Consider the following 18843-nt stretch of genomic DNA (forward strand, 5'->3'; position numbering starts at 1 on the left):
CAAATGGTAAGGTAGTCCATGATGACTACATGTTTGTCTTCTTTGACTGATAGGAAGGGGCTATTGAGAGCTTTCGAAATGACTTGAGTATAGCGTTTTATCGCTTCATCTTCACCTTCCATTGCTTGAAGAACAGAAAGAGCATTGACCACAAACACCAAAGTTGATGGGTCGAGCCAGTCCTCGGCCATGGTAGCCGAGGCGGTGCCCGGTTCTGGCAAAATCTCTCACGGGTAAGTCTCTCGACGTCTCTGTCAATGTCGTGCACAAACACGTGCGTCTTTGAGGTGCATGCTTCTATGGCGCACTGATCCAATGAGCACCATCCAAGCTGATACTCCTTGTGGCTGTTTTATGTCGAGGTGTGGACCTTGTGTATCATATCGGATTTTTTATTCTTTTTAATTTTTTTTGATTGTTTTTGTTATTTTTTTTTGCGTTATTTTATTTTATTATTATAATATTTATTTATATATTTTTTTCAGTGTGTACATAGCTGACTTCGACCGGTCATAGGCTCGGTCAAAGGCCGGCTCTTCCGTAGGATATTAAGCAAGGTCAGACTTCGTACTAGTCTTTAGGGGACAAAATTTTCGTGACCAAGCTTTGAACTTGATCTAGAAAACTGTGACACCCCAAAAATCCACATTCAATCCATGGATTAATTGAGTAATTAATCCTATTTTATTTGAAGAATTAATTCCTAAAATCCTAATTTTTAATACTCGAGGACTAGTATTTGACTAGTCAACTTCAAAGCTATGTTGTACCTTGAGCTTTGAGGGGAGTTCCCTTGTTCCTTACACTTTCTAAAGGTTAGTAATGGTATTCTTAACTTTTCACCAAGAGTTAGTATTGTAACCTAACCTAGAAGACTTCTTCATTTCGTTCCTTACTATTCCTAGAAATTAGCTCTACCTTCTCTCTAGAAAAGAAGTGTTGCTTATTCTCCAAGCCAAGTTGAGACCCTTGTCAAGATTCCAAGATTTGCTTCCAAGATTCAACCTTTCACCTATTTGGGCATCTAGGAGGGTAAGATCTAAGTTCATCTTGTGTTTTTGGTTTCATCTTAGTTGTCTTTTTCTTAAAGGTAGGATCTTTATGATCTTTTGGTTTAATCTTGAAGTGGGTTTGGAAAGTAAGCCTTGTGGGGAGCTTGTTGTGGTGTAAAGTGAAGTCTTTTGGTCTACAAAAGGTAACCCATGCTCTACAAAACCTATTTTGTTTACCTATATGTGATTTCTTGGATTTTACTTGTGTTTTGCTATGAAATGTGAGGGTTTATGCATTTGTCTTGTGATATTGCATATCTAGAGCTTGTGTTTAGGGTTCCTTTGTGCCATTGCTTGGCATTTTCCATGATTCAAGTCATTTTTTTGTGTTTGGTGAGATTTGGCATGTTTTGGACTTGAATTTGTGTTTGGAGAAGAAAATCCCCGAAGGGATTTGTTGTGGAACAGGAGTGTTCCCGCGGGCGGGACACCTCCCGCCGGCCTACCCGCGGGTACAAAGCCCTGTGGGAATATGTTCCCGCGGGCGGAACCACAGGTGGGGCACTACCCGTGGGTCCACCCGCGGGTACATGGTGGAGTTTGTTCGGGATTTGTTCCCCGTGATCCGTTTGACTCGGTATTTGGTCTTTTGACTTCGCGATGTTCTTTTGTGGAACTATTTGAGTGTCTTCTTGATGTTTCGTATATCTAGAACTATATGGTAGGTATCCATGTAGGACTTTGGTGTCTTGAATCGTGCTAAGTGTTCAACATTTTGTTTCGTTGGACTAAGAGGTGTCTTGTGTGTTCCTCGGAACTATCTTGAGTTTCCCCGTTGATAAGCATGCTAGTTTGTTGTCTAAATGCTAGCGTGTGTGTTGTCTGTACCTTCCATATGGTTGATTATAACTTGTGTTATTCATCGTTGATGTGTTGAGCTGTGACCCGTTCCTTGATTGAGTATGTTTCATACCTTCGTTGTGATCCGTTGTTTGACTCTTGTTGAGTTGTGGTGCGTGTGTGGCTTTACCTGGATTGCATGATTAGTGGTATGGGACACTAGTCACCAAGGTATTGCAGCGGTCCTCGTGGTGGCCGTGACGTGTTTATGAAGTTGTGGCCTTTGTGTAAGGTTCACGTTTTTGGGGGATAACATGTGTTATCCGGGCATGTGTTACCGTGTACGGTACCTTGTGTACTATGAATTGGTGGTCTCGTTGGTGGTCGTTGGTGGGGGACGACGGTCCCGGGGGAATAAGGTTGGACTAAGAAGTACAGGGGTCCTGGAGGTAATGGTTGGAAGAAGATATAAGGTTGGGGGTAGCCATAAGGTTGGAACAGGGCATAAGGAAGGCATAACAACTTGTGATGGGTGATGTTGCGAGGGCTTGTGTAGCCGGTGTTGTGTGTTCTTCTCTCGTGACGTGTGTAGTCACGGAGGCATGTGTTGCTTTGGCATGTGTTGCCATCGGTCTTGTCTTTATCCTTTGCGTTGTGTTTAACCTTTGTGGTTTGGGATGTGTTCCCGTGTTATCCTTGTGAGTGATGAGTCTTGTGTTGACTGTTGATCTTGGTTTTTGACTTATATACTTATGTATTCCGTTTCGAAAATGGTTTTACCGCTTATATCTATCTATGTATGATATTTCACATGTATTGGTGGGTTACTAGCAATTACCGCTGACCGGGCGCCGTCCCAATGTTTATCTTTGTATCTTTCAGGTGATGTTTAGACGAGCGCGATGTCTAGTGCCTGGTAGCTTAGTACCTCTCTCCTTGTTTTGTGTCCTGTGTGCCAATGTAGTTTTAGGCTAATGTCTTTGGGATAGATGTATACACTTGCAGATTGATCGTCGTAGCGTTTACCGTGTGTGGTAGACGTGGCGTAACACCCCGTTTGGATTTCTTTTGTCCAGTTCTCGTTTTTTCTTCCGTTGTGCTAGTTTTGTTGTTTGATCTGCATGTGTTAAGGCTTTTTATCTAGCTTGTTTTGGGGGGGGGGGTGTTACAGTTGGTATTAGAGCCTAGGTTTTGAGCCTAGGAAGGGTTAAGTCTAGACTTTCTAAGTGGCTAAGCGTGGTTTGAGACCTTTAAGCAACCTTAAGAATCTAAGTGTTAGGCTTAGGTTGCGCGGTGAGGTTGTGAGTTCTTGTGTCGTTTTCTGTTGTGCTTTCTGTGCTTGTTCTCCTTTTAGCTTTGGTTCTCTTTAGTTAAGGCACCAGGTAAGGGTGCGAGCCCTAAGTCTTTCCCGTTATCGTGTTGTTGCTGTGGAAGTCAAGGGTGGCATCATCGAGACGTCATGCAAGATCTTCGAATCTGTGTTTTGCCCGGAGGATCGTCAGGTGGAGTTGGCTGCGTTCTATCTTCGGCAAGAAGCAAGCTCGTGGTGGATGCTTGAAGGGCCGGCTTGTAGAAAAGATCCGGAGTTCAGTTGGGAGGACCTGAAGGTTAAGTTACGTGCGTGGTTCTGCCCTGCTCATGTCAAGGAGGCCTACCTTTGTGCAACCGACCCCTACCGAGTTCAGCAAGTTCAGAAAGGAATCTGGGAGAACCGTAAGAGGAAGCTTGACGGAAGTGTCTCAACCGTGGTTAGTAGTTTGATGGCTACCGATGCCGAATCTACAGCAAGTTTCAAAGAGATGGCTCTAAGAGAAGTAGGACTCTCCGGCCAATCCGGAAAATCAAGGTTAAGGGAAGGCGCTCCGTTTGCAAGGAGTGTGGAAGTGACCACCCCGGCGCCGTCTGTCTTAGGAAACCGATAGAGTGTTTTGCTTGTGGCAAGAAAGGTCATCGGTTCTTTGAGTGCAAGGCTAAGAGGAAGACTTCAACGGACTCAACAACAACCTCAGCAAGGCAAGATCAATAGTTGTGAGACAGATGCAAGTAGGAACCGTTGAAGTAAGCTCTTGTACCTTTTGTTGCACCCTTCCTTCGTCTTTGTGCCATTTCCCTGCGTGTTAGTTTCGGGCGTTAGCTTGTTTGAGGGTTACCCTTGACCCTCGTTAATCTTTCCTTTCCCCTTAGACGAACCCTATCACCCTTTTTGGCAAGTGATTCTTCCTTCCGAACCTTGTCCTTGTTTTCTTTCCGACCCATCTTGTGCAAGGCGGCAGTGTCATCAGCTTATGAAGAAATCTGGCAAGGTCTAAGAGTTTAGCTGCGTCTGAGTCAAGGTAGAGAGCCTTCAAGTTCATCAAGAGTGCAGCGATCGAAGCGTTAAGTCGAAGAAGTCGCCCGAAGTCGAGAATCCTTAACCCTTTTTGAGCCGTTTCCTTCTCCTTCCCTTATCAAACAAAATGTCTTTTCCCGAGAAATCCTTTCTATCTTTCCGAACCTCGTCCCTGTTTCCTTCTTAATTTGATTCTGTACAGGGTGACAACCTCGTTTTCCTAAGTTGTAACCTTGAAAATCTTGATTTCCTTTCTAAATTTACGCTATCTTTGACCCCAAATCTAGTACCCTTCATTGGGAAATCCTTTCAAACCTCATTCTTGTTCCTCTCTTGATTTGACTCTGTCCAAGGTTACGACCTCGTCTTTCCAAAGTTGTGACTTTGAGAATCTTAACTCCCTTCCTAGTTATCGCTATCCTAGAGTTAAAATCAGATATCCTCTGTGAGGAAATTCTTTCAACTCCCCAGAACCCCATTTTGATTCCTTACTTCTTAAGTTGTAGTCCTATTTACATTTCTTCTCTTCTTAATCAACATGGTCCTCGAGTTTTGGAACCTAAATTCTCACCTTGATCTTTCCCTTTGAATCAAACCTCGTTCTTGGATTCCCCACTTCTAACGATTCTGTGCAAGGTGGCAACCTTATTTCCTAAGTTGCAACTTTGATAACTTTGATCCTACTCCTAAGTAACGTGGTCCTTGAGTTTCTGAACTCCAACCTTTCGCTCTAATCCTTACCGTTGAACCGCATCTCTTCTTGTGAGTCGTCTTTCCCCTGAGTTACCTTTCTCCTTTGTTACCGTTCTTGTTTTGAACCTTTCATCCGGACCGGAAGTTTTGTAGTTTCAAGCGTTGCTTGGTGGAGAGTTGGAAGTGGTGTGCTAATGCAAGTGTTAAGTTGGCAGGCTGCATCAAGTTCACCCTAGAGCTAGGGAGAGAGACATCTTGCTCATGTTTTGGATCTAGCAGTTGAAGTTTTTGTCGGCAGTGACGGATCAAGTTCACACAGATGCCGAGCTCAAGTTAAGTAGTAGGAGTACCTTGTTTCCTTTGGTTGAAGAAGTCAGCAAAGATCGGTTGAAGATGCAACCCTGGTTCTGTGATCCCGAGTGATCTTGTTTAGGGTTCTTGTGGTGTCAGTTTCTGTTTGTGGCTTGTTCCTTAGCTGAGTCGTTTCATTTTGAGTAGATCGTTGGCTAGTTTTGAGCAGGAGTTAGGCTCGGTGTGAAGTTAGCTTTCCTTTCCGGTAAATCTTTTATCTATCATCTTATCTTCCTTTCTTGTCTTACCTTTGTGAAACTTCAACCTATCTCTAAGTCTTGTCTCTCATTTTGTTAACCGTTGGTTTTGGTGTCGAAATTCGTTGTGTCCAAGCCTACTATTCTTACCCCCTTAATTCGAACCCTTGTTTCCTCTACTCTGGTTAGTGGCGAATACCTTTGTTGCTTGAAACCTCGTTTGCAACCGATCTCTTGAGCTTTGTCACCCGTTTCGCAAGCCGACCGTTTTGTTGTGGTAACTCGTTTCTTCCTTCGTTTGCTATTGCCACTCTGTTATTGTCATTTTTCGGTTGTGCTTAGTTGTTCTCTTTTGTTTGTCGTGGGTGTTAGCTTGTAGTTTGGGTAGTTGGTTTAGTTGCTTCGCTGTTATGAAGACGCTGTCCGTCGCGGTTAACCAGAGGTTGGACCAGCTTGAGGCCAGTTCGAGCCGTAGAGGAGGGTTTTGCTTTCATGAGGACGCAGTTCGTTGCAATGCACCATCGGCTAGATCAGATCGAAGCCAGCTCGAGTCATCAAGGAGAAGCCGAGGAAGAGTCCGAGGAGTCGGAGAGCGAGTCTTTCTAGTAGTTGTGGTTACCTTGTTCGCCTTTTTCTTGTAGTTGTTTTTCTTTAGGCGTTGTTGCCATTGTTGGGTTACTTGTTGTTGCCTGTTTTGTTTATAGCCTTGTGGCTTAGTTAGTTTCGTAGTGGTAGATATGTTTTGTGTTGGTTGTCTTGTTCTTAGTGTTTGGTAGAAGTAGATGGTGGTGTTGAGAACAGAGTTTGTGATGCTCAATCTTCTCCTTTGACATGTTCTTGACAATTCTTGAATTGCTATGCCTTCTTTCTTGCTTTGAAATACTTCTTTGCTTTGGAATCCTTGTGAGTTCTTTTGGAGTCTTTGACCAAAAGAGTTATTCTTGAATTTCTTATCACAATGTTGTTTCCTTTCACCGTTTGCTTCTAATTCGTCGTACCCAAGCTTCGGGGACGAAGCGTCTTTGAAGGGGGAGAGGATGTGACACCCCAAAAATCCACATTCAATCCATGGATAAATTGAGTAATTAATCCTATTTTATTTGAAGAATTAATTCCTAAAATCCTGATTTTTAATACTCGAGGACTAGTATTTGACTAGTCAACTTCAAAGCTATGTTGTACCTTAAGCTTTGAGGGGAGTTCCCTTGTTCCTTACACTTTCTAAAGGTTAGTAAGGGTATTCTTGACTTTTCACCAAGAGTTAGTATTGTAACCTAACCTAGAAGACTTCTTCATTTCATTCCTTACAATTCCTAGAAATTAGCTCTACCTTCTCTGTAGAAAAGAAGTGTAGCTTATTCTCCAAGCCAAGTTGAGACCCTTGTCAAGATTCCAAGATTTGCTTCCAAGATTCAACCTTTCACCTATTTGGGCATCTAGGAGGGTAAGATCTAAGTTCATCTTGTGTTTTTGGTTTCATCTTAGTTGTCTTTTTCTTAAAGGTAGGATCTTTATGATCTTTTGGTTTGATCTTGAAGTGGGTTTGGAAAGTAAGCCTTGTGGGGAGCTTGTTGTGGTGTAAAGTGAAGTCTTTTGGTCTACAAAAGGTAACCCATGCTCTACAAAACCTATTTTGTTTACCTATATGTGATTTCTTGGATTTTACTTGTGTTTTGCTATGAAATGTGAGGGTTTATGCATTTGTCTTGTGATATTGCATATCTAGAGCTTGTGTTTAGGGTTCCTTTGTGCCATTGCTTGGCATTTTCCATGATTCAAGTCATTTTTTTGTGTTTGGTGAGATTTGGCATGTTTTGGACTTGAATTTGTGTTTGGAGAAGAAAATCCCCGAAGGGATTTGTTGTGGAACAGGAGTGTTCCCGCGGGCGGGACACCTCCCGCCGGCTTACCCGCGGGTACAAAGCCCTGTGGGAATATGTTCCCGCGGGCGGAACCACAGGTGGGGCACTACCCGTGGGTCCACCCGCGGGTACATGGTGGAGTTTGTTCGGGATTTGTTCCCCGTGATCCGTTTGACTCGGTATTTGGTCTTTTGACTTCCCGATGTTCTTTTGTGGAACTATTTGAGTGTCTTCTTGATGTTTCATATATCTAGAACTATATGGTAGGTATCCATGTAGGACTTTGGTGTCTTGAATCGTGCTAAGTGTTCAACATTTTGTTTCGTTGGACTAAGAGGTGTCTTGTGTGTTCCTCGGAACTATCTTGAGTTTCCCCGTTGATAAGCATGCTAGTTTGTTGTCTAAATGCTAGCGTGTGTGTTGTCTGTACCTTCCATTTGGTTGATTATAACTTGTGTTATTCATCGTTGATGTGTTGAGCTGTGACCCGTTCCTTGATTGAGTATGTTTCATACCTTCGTTGTGATCCGTTGTTTGACTCTTGTTGAGTTGTGGTGCGTGTGTGGCTTTACCTGGATTGCACGATTAGTGGTTTGGGACACTAGTCACTAAGGTATTGCAGCGGTCCTCGTGGTGGCCGTGACGTGATTATGGAGTTGTGGGCTTTGTGTAAGGTTCACGTTTTTGGGGGATAACATGTGTTATCCGGGCATGTGTTGCCGTGTACGGTACCTTGTGTACTATGAATTGGTGGTCTCGTTGGTGGGGGACGACGGTCCCGGGGGAATAAGGTTGGACTAAGAAGTATAGGGGTCCTGGAGGTAATGGTTTGAAGAAGATATAAGGTTGGGGGTAGCCATAAGGTTGGAACAGGGCATAAGGAAGGCATAACAACTCGTGATGGGTGATGTTGCGAGGGCTTGTGTAGTCGGTGTTGTGTGTTCTTCTCTCGTGACATGTGTAGTCATGGAGGCATGTGTTGCCATCGGTCTTGTCTTTATCCTTTGCGTTGTGTTTAGCATTTGTGGTTTGGGATGTGTTCCCGTGTTATCCTTGTGAGTAATGAGTCTTGTGTTGACTGTTGATCTTGGTTTTTGACTTATATACTTATGTATTCCGTTTCGAAAATGGTTTTACCACTTATATCTATCTATGTATGATATTTCACATGTATTGGTGGGTTACTAGCAATTATCACTGACCGGGCGCCGTCCCAATGTTTATCTTTGTATCTTTCAGGTGATGTTTAGACGAGCGCGATGTCTAGTGCCTGGTAGCTTAGTACCTCTATCCTTGTTTTGTGGCCTGTGTGCCAATGTAGTTTTAGACTGATGTCTTTGGGATAGATGTATACACTTGCAGATTGATCGCCGTAGCGTTTACCGTGTGTGGTAGACGTGGCGTAACACCCCGTTTGGATTTCTTTTGTCCAGTTCTCGTTTTATCTTCCGATGTGCTAGTTTTGTTGTTTGATCTGCATGTGTTAAGGCTTTTTATCTAGCTTGTTTTGGGGGTGTTACAAAAACGCTCTTCCGTTGGGTAGCTAGCGAGATCGGATCTCGTGCCAGCCCTTAGGGGATAGTATTTTCGTGGCCAAGCCATGAGCTTGGCCAAGAAAGCGCCCTTCCATCGGGTAGCTAGCGAGATCAGGTCCCATGCCGGCCCTTAGAGAATAGAGTGTGCGATTTTTTTTACTTTTTTGGGTAGAGGACAAACCTCGATCTAATGGCGTAGAACCTCTCTCTCCACAGTTTCTTGAACATCTCCCAATTGAAACCTTCTCTTTCCTTAAAGATCGGTCCTTCCATTACCCACCAGTGATCGGCTTCTTCTTGAAGATAGTACACAGCGACCTTTATTCGCTGGTCTACCGGACAGCCTACTACGTCGAACAGCTTGTCAAACGTACAGATCCAACTCTAAAGGATCTCGGGGTCCTCCTGGCCCAAGTAGCTCGGTGGGTTGCATCCCGTGATCTTTCTAGACACATCTCCACCGTTATTGTTCCCATTTAGCACGGCGGCTCCTATTGTCTTAGTCAGCTACGTAAGCTAGCGTAAGCTCTCGGTCAGATCAGTGGACGATGATGCTCCTGGTCCCGAGAAACGAGGAGTCTCTTCTCTAACTCTTCACGGTGGCATCACGATAGTCCTTTAACAAGATCAGAACAGATCATCTTGGTTAGTACTTCTATGAGTTAACTGTTTCTAACTTTTCTATTCTTAAAGTAAGGCTTACAACAAGTAAAGCACACAAACAAACATAAGTATAAACTTGTATACTTCTTACTTTTAACAACTTCACAAAGTTCTTCTTTCAAACTTTAACTTCTAATTTTTGCTTTCTATTTTAACTATCGAAGTCTCAACTTCTAGCTTTCTTAGCTTTTCACTTTCAGCTTTCATTTCTACTTTCAACTTTCAAACTCTTGGTTTTTCACTTTCAATTTCTCTACTTTCAAAAGATAAGCAAGTTGCACTTTAAACACATTGATAAAGCACATAAACAGTTAAGCAAGCGTAAGGAAACTCACAACCTCACCGCGTTCCTAATTGATACTCATACTTAGTCACTGAACTTAGAGTCTTTCTCATCTCAAATTTCATAACTTAGGGCTCTTTGTTTAACTTATCCTTCCTAGGATTTCATTTAGAGTTCTCTTCTTAACTTTTCCTTCCTAGGATTCAACTTAGGGTTTCTATACTCAATCTTAAGGGTCAAACTTCCTAAGTCTCCCGCGGTTCGTATCGCTCTGATACCAACTTATAACACCCACTTTTCTTAAACCCAATTAACAAACTTAACCATGAAAGATAAACTAATCAAGCGAAGTAACATACTAAACAAACTTAATAGTGGTGTCACTGCCACAATCACCCTTCACAGTAATTGCACAGGCAAAGGTCAAACAAGCTAAACCATTCAAGTCTTACTAACATTAAAACAAACTAGGGGATAAGACCCCGGTGTCCAGCACCATCAAAACAAACGGGAAAGTCAACTACAAGTCTAAAAAACAACCATCAAGAGTTTATACTACAACTAGCTATCTATGCTAATCGAGTCTAACTCATACTCTCTCACGAACTGGGTCCACCTGAAAGGGGTTAACAAACAACAAGTAGAAAACAAACCCGTTAGCACGAAGCTAAGTATAACGCCACTCAACCCTGTAAAATAGTACAGTATATACTTTTGGAAAACATTTGTTTCACATACTTAGATTGAGTATTCTCAATCACTTAAGCAACAATTAAGCATGCTCAACAGGGTTTCTATATGCTTGCAACCTAATTATGAATAGGCCTACTTTCTCAATTACTTAGCTTATCAGCAATCTCATACCTTCACATACTTAACTTAACAATAATCTTATATCAACATATATCTCAGTAAGCAATCTCATGCTAACACATAACTCAATATGCAATCTCATGCTAACATATACAAAATAATCAATCTCGTGCTATCATATACTCAAGATGCAATCTCATGCTATCATATACTCAATAAGCAATCTCATGCTATCATATAACTAAATAAGAAATCTCATGCTATCATATACTCAATAAGCAATCTCATGCTATCATATAACTCAATAAGAGATCTCATGCTATCATATACTCAAATTACAATCTCATGCTATCATATACTCAATAAGCAATCTCGTGCTATCATAAGAATGTGAGCCAATATAATGTCATGCTTCTTATCTTGCTTTCATGCAACACATGAAAATCATCTAATCATGCAAAAAGATTAACATGATGCTTTAGTATAAGTATAGATAGATATACATATACACTCTTTTGTAAAAAGAACACTTTTTTGTGGAGGTTTCTTAGAGTCACACTGACTCGCTTTTCTCTTCTTTTCTAGAGTCTCAATGACTCGCTTTCTTTAGAGTCGCAATGACTCGCTTTCTTGTACTCGTGGGTGAGTTAGGACTTCACCATAATGTGAATGGACCTATCTAGGCTCGGCATCTAGCAGTCTTAATACTCATCTCGCCCACAGAACCACTCTGTTGGTTATTTTCCCAAACTCTGTGGAATCAGGTATCGAACTATCAGCGTGCACACCCCTTGACCAGGATTCCAAGCCTGGCGGGCAGTTTCCAACATAGTAACTCTGGAATATCGACCTCGTTACTTCATTTCGGATCGCAATGTCCATTTCTTTCTTTACTTTCTTTCTTTCTCTTTTCTTCCGAAAGGACATAATCCTAACGGGCCTCTAAAATCTCGGATTACTCACACTAGATACATATAGATATAGCTCATGCATTTCAACTCATGCAACACTTTACTTATGCAAACTTATGCACATAGCTTCTCAACAACTTCTCTTTTCTCACATATTGGAAATCATTTATCATGCAACTACTCAATGCGACTAGATAATGATTTTCCAAAATAGATATAAGTTTTTGAAATAATACTTAGGCTCACACTGGCCACTTATGCACTTTAAAACATGTTATGCTCAAATATGCACTTTACTGTAAAATATGCTTCAAATCTCCTTATTGCACTATGAACTCTTAACAATTATCTAATCATGCTTGTAAATCATAACTTAGTAAATCTTCTTTGTCAAACACATAGCAAGTATTCAACATGCACTTGAACTCAAAATACTCAACAAAACTCATTCACTGTAAACTAGTATTCAAGAAGAACATGCTCTGTACACTTCAACATTTCTAGCACTTTGGCAGACAAACTCAACAAGTCACAATAGACATTTTAGGCATGATTTTCTAGTAACACTTAACAAATAGAGTTCATGCTTCTTAGTCTAACAATTAAACAATTGTCATGCTCTTCAAACAAATAACTACGTTTGATGCTTCTCATTTTTATTCACTGTAAACATACTCAGACAAACACTAAGCATGAATCAATTCCATTTCTACTGTAAAACACTCATTTCAACTCCAAATTCAACCAAGTCAAATTCTACTAGTGGGTCGTGACGATCCCGAGTGTCCGAGCCTCAAGGACCCGATAGTCCCGGTCTGAAACGACACGTAGCTGAGCCACAAGGGCCCGACCACTGCACAGACTTTGCCTAGTGGGCTTGTGGCGGGGCTTGAGGAGCCCCGCCGCCTGGAACCGCCAAGCAGCGGCCTAGGGCCACGTCTCTAGCCTTGAGTCGTGCCCTAGGGCCGCTCCTCCACGGGGCTTGCCAACGGTCCCTGCCTAGGGCCGTTGGCTAGTCCCGTGTCTCATCTGGTGCACACTGTTTTGTGCACCAGTGAGATTCTTCTTCACCTGCAAGACATTTTCAGGCAAACAAACACTCTGAAATCATCAACAACACATCATAGATCAACAATAGATCACTTAATAGCTCAAACACATCAATATTCTAGCATTTCTACTCATTTTAGCTAAACAAAAAGACTTCACAGAGTCTAAAAAGCTTATGGGAGTCCATGGGGTTATACCTTTGTAGATTCCTCCTTTTTGCTGGGATTCCACCATCTTCCTAAGCTAGCTACACCCTCCTTCACCTCCTAAACATCTCAAACAAACCATAAAACAACCTTAAGACTAAGTTCTCAGAGAAGGGAGCTAGAAGGAATGAAAACTAGAAGGGAGATAGGTGAATGGATAAAAAAGAATGGTGAAACCTTACTGTGTTGCGTCTTGTTCTTGCAGAGCTCAAAATTTGGGAAGCCAAGAGTGGAATCAGGAGACAACATTGGCTTACTATTCTTTTTATATGGGTGCAAAACCCTAGGAAGATACACAATGACTGGTGGAGGGTAAAGTGGTAAAAGGTTTGGCTAGAAAGTGTATCAGGCAAAGTGTTTGTAAACTTGTGGTCCACCATGCTTCATGAACTAAGGTCTAAAATCAAGATTTTAAAATAGTTTGGTGTTAAAATGAATTTCCCAAAAATGATTTCTAGATAAACACTTGATTTAGGCTTCTCAGATTTCTCCTGGTTTCACTCATAATAGATTTTCAGTTCAAAACTTGGTACGCAATGTACCCAAAAATTTAGGATTTTTAAATTTAATTCATGTCCTGGTGTTGAATTTATTTAAAAGTGGCTCAAAATAATTTATTCAAACACCGATTTGGTCGGAAAAATTTTTATAGAGTGAAAAATAGCTATTTGGAATTTCTTAAAACCGAGTTTATAAAATAAAATTTTGGGTTGTCACAGTTGCCATTGTTCAAGTTGCAGGAACCGTGGGCACCGTGGGAGCTGTTGGATCCTGAACGAGCCTTCTTTTCCAAATGCGTATTTGCTTGAGATTTGATCTCTTCTCTCAATGAAAGCATCAATGACAGTAGATATGTTACCGGAAAATATAATATAAGAATAACAGATAGTATTGCTTCAGTATTTGAGTACAGAATATTCAGCGTGTCCTCTGCTAAGCTAGGAGAGCTCTACTTATACCAAGTCCCTAACGGTCATACCATAATGAGGAGCTGAGCCTTTATTTCTCTTTCTTTAATGGGCGCAGTAAATGACCCGTAGTAATGTTTCCACCCATTGGAGTATAACCGTTGTTCTCTCTGTTGCAACCGGGTCAGGTATTTGTTGCTAGTTCGGGTTGGGTGCTTGACCCATTACTCTGTCACCACGTTTATAATGTTCAATCGTTATATCATGGACCAGGGTCCATAGTGCACTGTGGATCCTGATCCAATACACATAATTCATGTTCATAATGCACAGAATTCATGTTCATAATACACATACACATAAACACGATATAATGAACATGAATTTTGTGCATTGTGAACATGAATTTTGTGTATTATATAGCTGAGAACACATAAACACTTAACATAATGAACAAAATTCATGTTCATAATGCGCAAAATTAATGTTCATAGTGCACAAAATTCATGTTCATAATGTACAAAATTCATGTTCATTATATCGTGTTACGTGTATGTGTATTATGAACATGAATTCTGTGTATTATGAAGTCAAATTCTGTGTATTGGACCAAGGTTCACGATATAAATTGCCTATAATGATGTGAATTTCACTAGTTAATTAAGTCAATTTATATCCTAGACTAGGGTCCACATAGCATTATGGACCCTGAATTGAAACGACGAGGTACAAAATTCATACTCGTAACGTATAAAATATCATAACACAAGACAAAAAATCACAACAAAAGACACATACACATGTTATATATTTACTTATTTTTCAAATATGATTTAGTTAATAATTTGTGTTCATAGACCCAATGCAAGACACAGAAATTCATAACATAATACACAATTGCTAATTTATTTCAGTTACAAAATTCATACACTTTAAGGTACAGAATTTTATAACACAAGACACAAAAACTCACAACTTAAGACACACATACACATGCACTAGGGTTCACAGACTGTGAACCTTAGTTGATGGTATAAGGATTGGTTCAATCGTTATGCAATGGAACCGTGTTCACCATGGATGGTGAACACGGTCCCAACGGTAACGGTGCACCGTTATTTTATTTTATTTTTTTTGTTCTTAATTAACCGCGCGAATTTTCTTCTTCATTTTCACATTTCGTGGTTTCACTTCCTCTTCGTGCAAGTTTCTTCAACATTCATAAATTATGAATGTGCAGGCATGGATTTATGAATGTACATTTATGAAATTATGAATTTTCTTTTATGAGATTATGAATTTTCTGTTATGAAATTATGAATTTTCTGTTATGAGATTATGAATTTTCTGGTATGAGATTATGAATTTTCTGTTATGAGATTATGAATTTACTTTTATGAGATTATGAATTTACAGAAAATTCATAATTACATAACTGTAAAATCATAATCTCATAACAGAAAATTCGTAATTTAATAAATGTTTTTCTTTTATGCGATTATAAATTTTCTTTTATGAGATTATGAATTTACAGTACATTAATAATCTCATAACAGAAAATTCATAATCTGAACAAAAACGCGCCTTTAACAGCACATTAATTAAATATTTTTTTTCCCGTAAAAACGACACCGTTTCGACCCGTGTTCATCATTCATGGTGAAAGCTCGGCCGCTTACATTGAAAAATGGAGGGAGTTATGCTTGAATTGCAAGGAAAAGATATCACAGAGCTCCGCAATTGAAAAGTGCACCCAAGGCATGCACTTCGAGCTCTCCTAAATCCTCCAAGGGCTCAAACCCAAGAGTTTTGAGGAATTATCTAGTCGCGCCCACGATATGGAGTTAAGCATAACAGTTAATGGTGGACAAAACATACACATTCAAAGCTTCTACAATGGGGGCAAGAGTCATGATGACGTTGAAAATGGTGGCAAGGCCTTTAAGAAATATGAAAGCATGGATGCTATGCATGTGAATATTCAACCAACTAGGATAATCACTGAAGCTACTGGTGAGTCTAAGTGTAACACCCCGTGTTACGGCCCCTAAACCAAATCAATTAAAATTATCACCCACCCTAAAAAGGGAATTAAAATCCATTAATTAGCTAAAAGGAGTCCACCATAGTCCATGGGCCTTTATCCCTAAAGCCAATCCCTTAGTCCTATAAGAAATAGAATTAGTAAACCCATGCCACTTAGACCCTAATTAGCACTCTTAATTATATAAATAGGGACATAGGAGGCACCTAGAACTCACACCACAAATAATCTCTCACCACACAAGAAGTTCCAAGAATTCCCTTAGGAGAAATCAAGAAAGAATAAATCTTAAAGAAAGACCCTTCGTAGCCAAGGAAATTAATTAAGGCTAAGAGGTAACCCATGTCTCAACAAAACCTATTTTCTTCGTTATAATCTCCTTCCTTGGCCTCCTTCTATATGCTTGTGTCTTGATGAATTCCTCTATGACATTTGTGATATAATCTCGATGATTTATGTGTGTTCTTGATAATCTTGATGATCTTGATATTGAAAAGAGGTTCTTGATATTAATGTGATGATTCTTGACGAATCTTGATATTTCTTGATGATAAAGATAAAATATGATCTTGATGATTTGGGTGGGATTAGAGCCCTAGGTTGGGTTGGGAATTTGTGTTGTACGTTCTTGATATATATTTGGGTGCGAATTCGCATGTTCGGGTGTTGTTTATGTTAAGAAGTCGTAATAGGATGAGTTCTACGTGATTCTTGCTTTTGATCCATTATTTGCCTACGTAGTGTCGTTAATTGCGTTTAAAAGTGTCTAAGCATGGTTTCGGGTTCCACAACGGATCCCGGGACGAAATTGTGATAAAAGAGTCAGTGGGGGGTAGGTGGGGATAGGGGAACCCGCCACCTACCCGCTGCCCAAAGATCGCCACCGGGCAGCCGCCTGCCCGTCGGCAACCCGCTGCCCGAACAGTGATCTCCGGCGGGCAGCCGGCGGATGACCCCCACCCACCGGCTACCCGCTGGTTTGTTGCCCACTGCAGGCCTCTGGCTCCCCCGTTTGATGTTCCCTACTCCCCCATGGTGTCCCAACGGACCCCGTTTGTCGTGCTTGAGTCTAGTTTAATATTTCGGGTACCATTCGTAGGATAAAAGAGTCTTAGTAATTGCATGCTAGTTGAATCGGTAACCCGTTGACCTAGGTGGAAGTGGTATGAACTCCTTAGGACTATTCTTAGTATGTGAATGATCACACGTAAGTTTATTTATATATCTTCCCCTCCCAATGTGCTTCTACGTGCTCCTATATGTTATGTGATGCATGATCCCCCATTTTGGTTAAGATCAAATTGGGTGTTCCCTGGCTGCGGTTCGGAAGTTGGCTGAAGCCCGAATGGATTGTTCCTGAGCTGAGGTTCAGAAGTTGGCTAAAGGCCGAATTGATTCACTTCTTGGGCTGCGGTCCACATGGGCCTCGGTGCTACGACCCACCGACCTGGACGCGCCAGGCGGTGTTTAGGGCCATTAAGCCGAGGAAGGCTGTAGTCCACCGACCTGAGTAATCAGGCGGTGTGTAGGGCTACGGCTGGCTGCAATCCACCGAGTGATGGGACAGCGGTGTGTAGGGTCGTAGTCTCCGAGGATCTTCGCCCACCGACTGAGTCCCTCAGCGGTGTGTAGGGCTTGATCCGCTACGGTCCACCGACTATGCGCATCAACGGTGTGTAGGGTCGAATGTCCCTCCTTGTAAAGGGGATCACAGTCCACCGACTGTGCGCGTCAGCAGTGTGTAGGATTGTGGTCCGACGTTGAGTTCGTCAGCGGTCTTCAAAGGGTTGGTTGCGATCAACTTCCTTCATGCTGCAGTATGAGGTAGGGTGCTGCGGGGCCGTGTTAATGCTATATGCATTAACCCTCATGTTCAGGGCATGCGATTGGTCCCGTGGCGCCACCAATACTTATGTGATATGAATGTTGTTTGGATGATGATGTGAATGATTTGAAAGTGAACTGTGACCTTAGGAGATATGCTAGTGTTTGTATATGCTTAATTATAACTGTTGAATGTGCCTATCCCTGTTTGTCGAGTCTATTCCTGGTTTTAAAACTAGAGTTTCCTAAGTATATATCTTCCTGCTTCAAAATGGTTTTTCCTCTATATATATATATATATATATATATATATATATATATATATATATATATATATATATATACCTATATTTTATTTCAACGCGTTGGAGTGGGTTACCAGCATCTCTCGCTGAACAGATATATTTGGCTTTCAGGCACAGATGAGTACACACCGGAGCGCGCTAGAGATCTGAAGCGTATAGTAGCTAGTTTCCCTTTCGGCCTGCGTGCCATGCTTATGTACTGACATTACTTTGAGGATTTTTAGTTAGTTAGCCTGCGCACCTGAGTTCTCTAGCTCAGGTGTGACATAGCACCCCATACTCTTATGTTTGATTTCGGGATTTAATGAGGATTTACCTTTATTATATAAGTTCTAAATGTTTAAAAATTTCGGGGTGTTACAGTAAAAGCAAGGACGTGGGAAGTTTGGAGTGCACTTTTGCTTACCTCCTAAAGCACAAAATCAATTTCAATCTACCAGCCCTTATGTTGAAACACATGGAGTTTTGCAAGACTAGCAACCGGCTTAGCCTACCATATGGGATGATCCTAAGTTGGATCATGGAGAAAAAGGGAGTAGACCTAAGCCACACAGAGGTCAAGACCGCAAGCTGCATGGTTTTAAATGCCCAGAATCTCCGTCGCAATGACATCTACTACATCGAAGGGGGACAATACATCACTCTCGAAGAGGTTTGCCTTAAGCCCGAGGAGGAACGAAGGGAATTGGTTGACCAATTGGATATCTCCAACAAGAAACTCAAAAGGGCAATGCAAGAATGTGGGGGAATGGAGGGAAATGAAGAGCAAGAAGAAGAGGGCGAGCCTAACCCACCGATGGCCACTCAGGCAAGGGGAAACCCAAGGGACCGAAACGAAGAATCCATCAACAAACGAATCCTCGCACAACTCACCCGGCAAAACTAAATCATGGACGGAGGATTTTCGTCCCTAATCCGCGCAACACGCGCTTTGGACCAAAGGGTGGCAACTATCGAGGCCATGTTGGGCACTCACGGAGCATCCAGCTCAGGAGCAGGAAACCAAGGTAGACCCGAACCTTCCAAACCACCACCTC

The 18843-nt window shown here is 41.5% G+C and overlaps 1 long non-coding RNA gene across 1 annotated transcript; it reads left to right on the plus strand.

Moving 5' to 3' along the window:
• The first annotated feature begins 216 nt into the window (after positions 1 to 216).
• LOC109187083 lies at positions 217 to 17320 on the plus strand. The gene is made up of 4 exons (XR_002055219.1): positions 217 to 287; positions 3341 to 3348; positions 5861 to 5864; positions 17310 to 17320. It is a non-coding gene; the product is annotated as an uncharacterized LOC109187083 (long non-coding RNA).
• The last annotated feature ends 1523 nt before the right edge of the window (positions 17321 to 18843 follow it).

Source organism: Ipomoea nil, unplaced genomic scaffold, assembly GCF_001879475.1.
Source record: "Ipomoea nil cultivar Tokyo-kokei standard unplaced genomic scaffold, Asagao_1.1 scaffold1416, whole genome shotgun sequence".
NCBI classification, from domain to species: Eukaryota; Viridiplantae; Streptophyta; class Magnoliopsida; order Solanales; family Convolvulaceae; genus Ipomoea; species Ipomoea nil.